Consider the following 9,770-nt stretch of genomic DNA (forward strand, 5'->3'; position numbering starts at 1 on the left):
AGGGTCCACCTCTGGGTTCTCTATTCTGTTCCATTGATCTATGTGTCTGTTTTTGTGCCAGTACCACACTGTCTTGATGACCACAGCTTTGTAGTACAACCTGAAATCCGGCATTGTGATGCCCCCAGCTATGGTTTTCTTTTTTAAAATTCCCCTGGCTATTCGGGGTCTTTTCTGATTCCACACAAATCTTAAAATAATTTGTTCTAACTCTCTGAAGAAAGTCCATGGTATTTTGATAGGGATTGCATTAAACGTGTAAATTGCCCTGGGTAACACTGACATTTTCACAATATTAATTCTGCCGATCCATGAGCATGGAATATTTTTCCATCTCTTTGTGTCTTCCTCAATTTCTTTCAGAAGTGTTCTATAGTTTTTAGGGTATAGATCCTTTACCTCTTTGGTTAGGTTTATTCCTAGGTATCTTATGCTTTTGGGTGCAATTGTAAATGGGATTGACTCCTTAATTTCTCCTTCTTCAGTCTCATTGTTAGTGTATAGAAATGCCATTGATTTCTGGGCATTGATTTTGTATCCTGCCACGCTACCAAATTGCTGTATGAGTTCTAGCAATCTTGGGGTGGACTCTTCTGGGTTTTCTATGTAGAGTATCATGTCATCGGTGAAGAGGGAGAGTTTGACTTCTTCTTTGCCAATTTGAATGCCTTTAATGTCTTTTTGTTGTCTGATTGCTGAGGCGAGGACTTCCAGAACTATGTTGAATAGCAGTGGTGAGAGTGGACATCCCTGTCTTGTTCCTGATCTTAGGGGAAAGGCTCCCAGTGCTTCCCCATTGAGAATTATATTTGCTGTGGGCTTTTCGTAGATGACTTTTAAGATGTCGAGGAATGTTCCCTCTATCCCTACACTCTGAAGGGTTTTGATCAGGAATGGATGCTGTATTTTGTCAAATGCTTTCTCTGCATCTAATGAGAGGATCATATGGTTCTTGGTTTTTCTCTTGCTGATATGATGAATCACATTGATGGTTTTACGAGTGTTGAACCAGCCTTGTGTCCCGGGGATAAATCCTACTTGGTCATGGTGAATAATTTTCTTACTGTACTGTTGGATCCTATTGGCTAGTATCTTGTTGAGAATTTTTGCATCCATGTTCATCAGGGATATTGGTCTGTAATTCTCCTTTTTGGTGGGGTCTTTGTCTGGTTTTGGAATTAAGGTGATGCTGGCCTCATAGAACGAATTTGGAAGTACTCCATCTCTTTCTATTTTTCCAAACAGCTTTAGTAGAGTAAGTATGGTTTCTTCTTTAAATGTTTGATAGAATTCCCCTGGGAAGCCATCTGGCCCTGGACTCTTGTGTCTTGGAAGGTTTTTGATGACTGCTTCAATTTCCTCCCTGGTTACTGGCCTGTTCAGATTTTCTATTTCTTCCTGTTACATTTTTGGTAGTTTGTGGCTTTCCAGAAATGAGTCCATTTCTCTAAGATTACCTAATTTACTGGCATAGAGCTGTTCATAATATGTTTTTAAAATCGTTTGTATTTCCTTGGTGTTGGTAGTGATCTCTCCTTTCTCATTCATGATTTTATTAATTTGAGTCTTCTCTCTCTTCTTTTTAATAAGTTTGGCTAATGGTTTATCTATCTTATTAATTCTTTCAAGGAACCAACTCCTGGTTTTGTTGATCTGTTCCACAGTTCTTCTGGTCTCGATTTCCTTGAGTTCTTTTTTTTTTTTTTTAATTTTTTTTTAATTTTATTTATTTATGATAGGCACACAGTGAGAGAGAGAGAAGCAGAGACACAGGCAGAGGGAGAAGCAGGCTCCATGCACCGGAGGCCGACGTGGGATTCGATCCCGGGTCTCCAGGATCGCGCCCTGGGCCAAAGGCAGGCGCTAAACCGCTGCGCCACCCAGGGATCCCTCGATTTCCTTGAGTTCTGCTCGAATCTTAATTAACTCTCTTCTTCTGCTGGGTATAGGATCTATTTGCTGTTTTTTCTCTAGCCCCTTTATGTGTAAGGTTAGCTTTTATATTTGAGTTCTTTCCAGTTTTTGAATGGATGCTTGTATTGCGATGTATTTCCCCCTCAGGACTGCTTTTGCTGCATCCCAAAGAGTTTGGACGGTTCTATCTTCATTCTCATTAGTTTCCATGAATCTTTTTAATTCTTCCTTAATATCCTGGTTGACCCTTTCATCTTTTAGCAGGATGGTCCTTAACCTCCACATGTTTGAGGTCCTTCCAAACTTCTTGTTGTGATTAAGTTCTAATTTCAAGGCATTATGGTCTGAGAATATACAGGGGACTATCCCGATCTTTTGGTATCGGTTCAGACCCGATTTGTGACCCAATATGTGGTCTATTCTGGAGAAAGTTCCATGTGCACTTGAGAAGAATGTGTATTCAGTTGAGTTTGGATGTAAAGTTCTGTAGATATCTGTGAAATCCATCTGGTCCAGTGTATCATTTAAAGCTCTCGTTTCTTTGGAGATGTTCTATTTAGAAGACCTATCAAGGGTAGAAAGCGCTAGATTGAAGTCACCAAGTATAAGTGTATTATTATCTAAGTATGCCTTCACTTTGGTTATTAATTGGTTTAAATATTTGGCAGCTCCCACATTCGGGGCATATATATTGAGGATTGTTAAGTCCTCTTGTTGGACAGATCCTTTAAGTACGATATAGTGTCCCTCTTCATCTCTCACTACAGTCTTTGGGGTAAATTTTAGTTTATCTGATATAAGGATGGCTAGGCCTGCTTTCTTTTGAGGACCATTTGAATGGTAAATGGTTCTCCAACCTTTTATTTTCAGGTTGTAGGTGTCCTTCTGTCTAAAATGAGTCCCTTGTAGACAGCAAATAGATGGGTCCTGCTTTTTTATCCAGTCTGAAACCCTGCGCCTTTTGATGGGGTCCTTAAGCCCGTTCACGTTCAGAGTTACTATTGACAGATATGAATTTAGTGTCATCATGATCTCTATTCAGTCCTTGTTTTTGTGGATTGTTCCACTGAACTTCTTCTTAAAGGGGAATTTTAAGAGTCCCCCTTAAAATTTCTTGCAGAGCTGGTTTGGAGGTCACATATTCTTTCAGTTCCTGCCTGTCTTGGAAGCTCTTTATCTCTCCTTCCATTTTGAATGAGAGCCTTGCTGGATAAAGTATTCTTGGTTGCATGTTCTTCTCATTTAGGACCCTGAATATATCCTGCCAGCCCTTTCTGGCCTGCCAGATCTCTGTGGAGAGGTCTGCTGTTACCCTAATAGTCCTCCCCATAAAAGTCAGGGATTTCTTGTCTCTTGCAGCTTTAAGGATCTTCTCTTTATCTTTGGAATTTGCAAGCTTAACTATTAGATGTTGAGGTGTTGAACAGCTTTTATTGATTTTAGGGGGGGATCTCTCTATTTCCTGGATCTGATTGCCTGTTTCCCTTCCCAGATTAGGAACGTTTTCAGCTAGGATTTGTTCAAATACATATTCTGGCCCTTTGTCCCTTTTGGCGCCCTCGGGAACCCCAATTAAACGTAGGTTTTTCTTCCTCAGGCTGTCGTTTATTTCCCTTAATCTTTCCTCATGGTATTTTAATTGTTTGTCTCTTTTTTCCTCAGTTTCCCTCTTTGCCATCAACTTGTCTTCTATGTCACTCACTTGTTCTTCCACCTCGTTAACCCTCATCGTTAGGACTTCTAGCTTGGATTGCATCTCATTCCATTGATTTTTAATTTCTGCCTGATTGGATCTAAATTCTGGAGTCATGAAGTCTCTTGAGTCCTTTATGATTTTTTCTAGAGCCACCAGTAGCTGTATAATAGTGCTTGTGAATTGGCTTTCTGACATTGAATTATAATCCAGATTTTGTAACTCTGTGGGAGAGAGGACTCTTTCTGGTTCTTTCTTTTGAGGTGAGGTTTTCCTTCTAGTCCTTTTGCTCAGTGCAGAGTGGCCAAAAACAAGTTGTATTGGGAAAAGGAGAAAAAGAGAGGAGAGAAAGAAGAAAAGAGAAAAAGAAAAAGGAAAAAAGGAAGGAAAAAAGAGAGAAGAAAAAGAGAAAGAGAAAGAAAAAGAAAGAAAGGGGAAAAAGAGGTGGGGGAAGCAATCAGAAATAAAAAAAAAACAAAACAAAACACGGGGGAGTATCTTCCGTTTCTGTGTACTTTAAGTCCCTTGACTTCCCCTGGAACTGGTCCGTCTCCCTGGTCTTCTGGGGGAGGGGCCTGCTGTGCTGATTTTCAGGTGTGAGCACTTGGGGGGAGCTGCTCTGCCCCTGCCTGGTGCAGGGCTCAGTGGGGGTTGTTTACCCCCTGAGGCCCTGGGAGGAACAACCCCAGTGGCAGCGGCCAGCTCTGCAGCCCTGGAGTCAGCCCCCGCAGTAAATCCGGGGCTCTCCGTCTGCAGGGCCTGGAGGCTCCAGGGCGGAGCCGCTGATCTGCTCAGCTCGGGGCAGGAGCGTCCTCGCTGTCCTGGGCCCTCCCGGCCTCTGCCTGTCCCGGGGGAGGCCGGGTCCTGGGCTGTGTCCCGGCGCCCTGTGCTCCGGGGCCTGCGCTGTTGGATTCGCTCCCGCCCCACAGCCCCCTCCGCGGAGCCGACGCCCGAGCCCCTCCGAGCTGCTCCGGGTCCCGCCGTGGGCGCTGCAGCCCTTAGGGAGCTCGGCGCACTCTCCCGGGCGCAGGTGCCTGTTAGTGTCCCAGGGAGCCCGAGGGCATCCCCGCCCTCCTGGGTCCTGCTCTAACTCCCTGCGGGCCCCTTTCCGCCCGGGAAGGTTGGTGCAGCTCCTGCTCCTCCGGGCTGGGGCTCTCCTGTCCTGGGGACACTCGCCCCGGCCTCAGCCCGGCTCCTCGCGGGGCCCCTCCCCCTTGGAGGCCTTTTGTGTCTTTATTTCTTTTTCCCCGTCTTCCCGCCTTGATAGAAGCGCGAACTCTTCTCACTGTAGCATTCCAGCTGGTCTCTCTTTAAATCTCAGGCTGAATTCGTAGATTTTCAGGATGATTTGAAGTCTATCGAGGTAATTTGGTGGGGGCAGGTGACTTGGGGACCCCACTCTTCCGCCGTCTTGCCCCTCCTCTCTCTCTCAACTACTTGGAAGCACAGGCTGTCAGATTATACAAATTTAGAGATGTAGTATAGCACCCTGTGTAAAAGGGCAGGCGCCCTTGGAGCCATACTTCCTAGGTTTGCAATGTATCGATCCCTCTACTTCAATTTCCTCATCAGTAGAATGGGAATAGCATCAGCCTCAGTTATTATGAGGCCTAAATAAATTAGTCCATATTTAAGACTTAGACTAGTACCCAGCGCATACCAAGGGCTCCATTAATGTCACTGTTGCCATCACCTAGTGCTCAAGTGGGATAATTTTGCTGAGCAGTTTCTGTTCACACCCCTTTATTCTGCGTGGAATGTTCAGTCTTTACCCATTCTCACCAAATACAGTCTCAAATGTAATTTTTCCCATGAAATATTTCAGTCAAATGTAATATCTATTTCCAAGTAAACTCCCTCGCTTTAAATTCCACCTTAGTGATGTTATGCTTTGCAATAGGTAGCCCCCAATTAAGAGGTGAGCTACTCTTGTCTGGAATAGGCTAGTCACTTTTGTGTTTTTGATACCATTCTTACATAAGGGATCTTCGAATAGTTGTTGGACTTAATTATAAATTTTATGATTTAGTATATTAATGGGCCATATTATAAGTCTGTAATTCATTGTCCCCATCTATTTTTAGCTCTCGTTAGTTCTTCTAAGCAAAAAATAACCTCCAACTTCCTTATCCACAAATGGAAAGACTATACACAGTACATGACAACTATAATCAAGACAAAGTTCCTGAGCAGGTAATGGCAGAGGAACTTTTATCATATTAACTCTTCAGCAGATTGACTAACATTAAAGAGAAGAAAAAAAATATATATATATATATTTAAAAGCACTGAGGAGCAAACAAAAGCAGGCAGGAATTGGATTGGATAGGATTTGACAATTGGAAGAGCCCACTGTGTGAGAACCATGTTTATATGACTTTTTTCCGAGCCCAGAAAGCTGCAACATCACTGGCTTGAGGTGTGAGAGCACGGTGTTTAAGGTGGCTAAGAATGAAGAGAAATCCTGGAAAGGAAGGACATAAAAGAGGAACCCCCAAAACCATGTATAAGTTGCTGGCTGATGTATAAGTGGGGGAAACTCCAAGAGGCCCAGCGAAAGTCAGAACTGGACATCTAACAGAGCAGGGATCTCTTCTCCTTACCAAAATGTGGTATTTGAGTCCTGCCAAGGTAAAGGTTTTGGAAAAGCATTCCGGGCTTTCTAAAGACCTACACTAACAAAGAAACCCAAACCTCTACAAGTTCAAGGTGATCATCCAGTAGTTTCACTGTCTTCCATTACTATGAGAATAAAAGGAAGATTATATACTTATCCACAATAGTGATGGGCATTCATACAGATGCTTACAAATTCTGTTCAGTTCCATTATTTCAAGACTAATAAAATGTAAGATTTGGTGGGTGGTAAACAAAGAAAAATGGCTAGTAGCATAGAATGAATGAGCCACTGGTATCCAGTTTAGATTAGAAAATATGTTAAATAGACAGTAAATTATTACAAAACATGAATTTATTTACAAGCAAAATGAAACCATGATATCTGAACAAACTTCTTAAAAAGGAAAACAAGTCTTTTATTCTTATAAATAGATGTACTTTAAAATCAGTGACATAAACCCACAATTTTAGAAGTAAAATAAGCTTCTCCATTTTACAGAACAGTTATCTAATAAAATATAAAACTTAAAAGCATCTACATTTATAGGTTTTTTTTTTTCAAAAAAGGATTAAGCTTTTCCAGTCAAAATTTTAAAAGAATTTCAAAGTATATCATGTTTGACAATTTGCTTCCAAATGGGAGTCTCTTTAGAGAAACTAAGTAACAATTTTCAAACAACTATGCCCCTCCATTTGGTAGCTGGAATCATCTATGGCTAACACTCCAATCCTGATGGGTATTTTTTCCCCTCCCTTAAATTCATAAATACGTACATATTTCACTCCGAAACACCATCACCAAAACAGAAATGGAGGATAACATGGCAGATGGAAGATTATCTGGCTCTGGAATAGCCGAAACTGGTGTGGGCCTCATATTCCTGACTTATAAAAACAGAGAGTATAATCATTCCTCATGCTTACTTCAAATTTTAAACTTTGCTATGAATTTGAAGATAGACTTGAATTTGAAGGTAGACTTCATGCTCTTCTCCCTCCCCCCATCAATTGACAGCAGTTAACCTGGATTCTGGAGTCAGCCTGCCTACATATAAATCCCAGCTCAGCCAGTTATTTTGCAATCTTGGGAAAAATATTTAATCTCCCTTTACTCAGTTTCTTCATGTGTAAAGCAGATATATTAAAAACAGTACTGATCCCACAATGTTGTTATGATCCATAAAAAATGTGGGTAAAGCACTTACAACAGTGGCTAATACAACAATATAGGAGGTTTCAAATTTGTCACCATCATCATTCACTGAGTGTGGGAAAAGATCTTGTCTATGTCATATGAAGTAAAGAATGCCATATGGGAAGATATATTAGGTTAAATCACCTAAGACATTATAAAACACAAAATTATAAAACACAAAAATGATTATTTTTTATATTTACCTTAGCTTCATATAATTTAGAAAATATTGTGAATAACATTATAATAAATAGACATGGATGACTATAAATTACTTTGTAGTTCAAAACTTAAAACTATAAAAAAAAGGTTTTAACTCAGATTAAGAAAGTTTAATTACCAGAACACTCAGAAATGTAGTACAATATCACCACCTAGTGGATACTGTATTTAAAAACATTTTATAGATCGTGCTTGCCCTATTTATCTTTAGGAGGAAAATCCTTTTCAAATAGAAGCACATTCTCTTCACTAATGTAAAGGGGATTTAAAAAAATAGAAAACAAATTTAAACTATATTAGCAGTAATCTTAAACACTATAGCTAAAAATACCTCCTACTAAGTTGTGTATCTCAAATTTATTTCTAAACAAGGTAACAGTTAAAAGTACAATTTTTGTTTGGAAATTTAAAATATATCGAAGACAGCATGCAATTCACCAGAAATACTTCACCATGACTTCTCAATTAATGCAAAAAATATTAGTTGTAACAAACAATGAATTTCACATCACTGGGTTGTGAAGCATCTTAAAAAAAAAAACAAAAACATTTTACACTACCTACTAATCTGAATCTTTTCTGAAGCATTCCTGATAAACAGAAATCTTGCCAATGAGTGGGGAAACTTGTTCTTTTCTGGATCCATTCCCAGCCAGAGACTAAGTAATTAAAGAATGTATGTTTTGAATCAGTTGAAATCTGTTGGCCTTTGATATAAACTTCAGGGAATAAACAATAGTCCACTCCTTTTTCCAATTAATTACTCTTCAATTATCAGAGCTTATCAAGTTGTAGTATCTCTACTTCTCCAAGTTAAGCATCCTATATATCCGTTTAAAAGCCATTTATCTTACAACTGTTTGTGCACCTTTAAATAGCTGCTAGCATTTTAAAAAATGACTTCATACAATACAAAAAAATAGTATGTCATGAATGTTCCAGCTAATGCAAAGTAAAGACAGAATATGAATTCTCTCACCACATGTTACTTCTCTTACTGAAAAACTTTCTCAGTGAGGCAGAGTATCAGTTAAAAACTCACAGGCTTGGGAGTCAGGCCAATCTATGCTCTTAAGTGACAGGGCAGACTTTGGGCAACTTGCCTGACCTGCCTTAACTTTAGTTTCTCCAGCAGTCATATAAAAATATGAGTAGGATCAAATGAGATAATGTTTATAAATCAGCCAGTATAATGTCTAAACATTGTAGGTGCTCAAAAAAAGATAGCAATTATTAGTTACCATTAGTTTTCTTCCCTCTCTTATTTTGTTATATGCCCCCAACCCCAATGGTTCAACTGAACTGTATCATTGTCAAGTTTCAGTCAGTGTGAAAAAAACAAAATACAATACTTAATATTTATCTCCTCAGAAAAATACCGTATCTCTTTTTGTCTGATGGTGATGCACTGGGCTCAAATTAAATTAACATTAAATTTATCAAATGCCCAACTTTTAATAATCAAAATACATTATTGGATTTCTTCATTTTGGCAACACTTCTTACCCTAGAAATAATTTCCAAATGTTACAGAATTTAGCGTCAGATTCATGGATAATATTAAGAATTATATCATCTATCCATTTTTACAATAATTTTCTCAGCTATACAAGTTTTAATATATTGGAATTGTCTTATTGTCATCATTTAGATACATAAAAAAATACTCTAGTAGTTAGATGCACCCTAACTAAAGTAACACAAATTATTCATGATTTTTGAAATCTCTTCCCCCTTAAAAGTTTAATAAGCATCAGACATTTTACGGCTTATATTCTAATGGTTGAAAGTTACTTATTGTTCTTATTTAAATAAACAGAAATAATTTGAAATCACATCCTATTATAATAACAAATAACATATTTACAAGTAGATACATGTATAAGTTTTAAACACTATGGTAAATAAAAAAAATTAAAACTAGGTCCGAAAATTTAGGCAGAAAAAAGTTTAGAATGGCTTTCATTATGAAGCATGTGATTTATTTCCTAAAATTAGCTTATGGCTATATAGTATTTTTTTCTAGGACTCACTTCATTCTAGGCTAAAAACTTCATTCAGTATACATTTATTTGACATTTACTATATATTTACGAACTTTATGGATATATGACAGGGGCTGAATTA

The sequence above is a fragment of the Vulpes vulpes genome, chromosome 8 (assembly GCF_048418805.1).
Source record: "Vulpes vulpes isolate BD-2025 chromosome 8, VulVul3, whole genome shotgun sequence".
Classification (NCBI taxonomy): Eukaryota; Metazoa; Chordata; class Mammalia; order Carnivora; family Canidae; genus Vulpes; species Vulpes vulpes.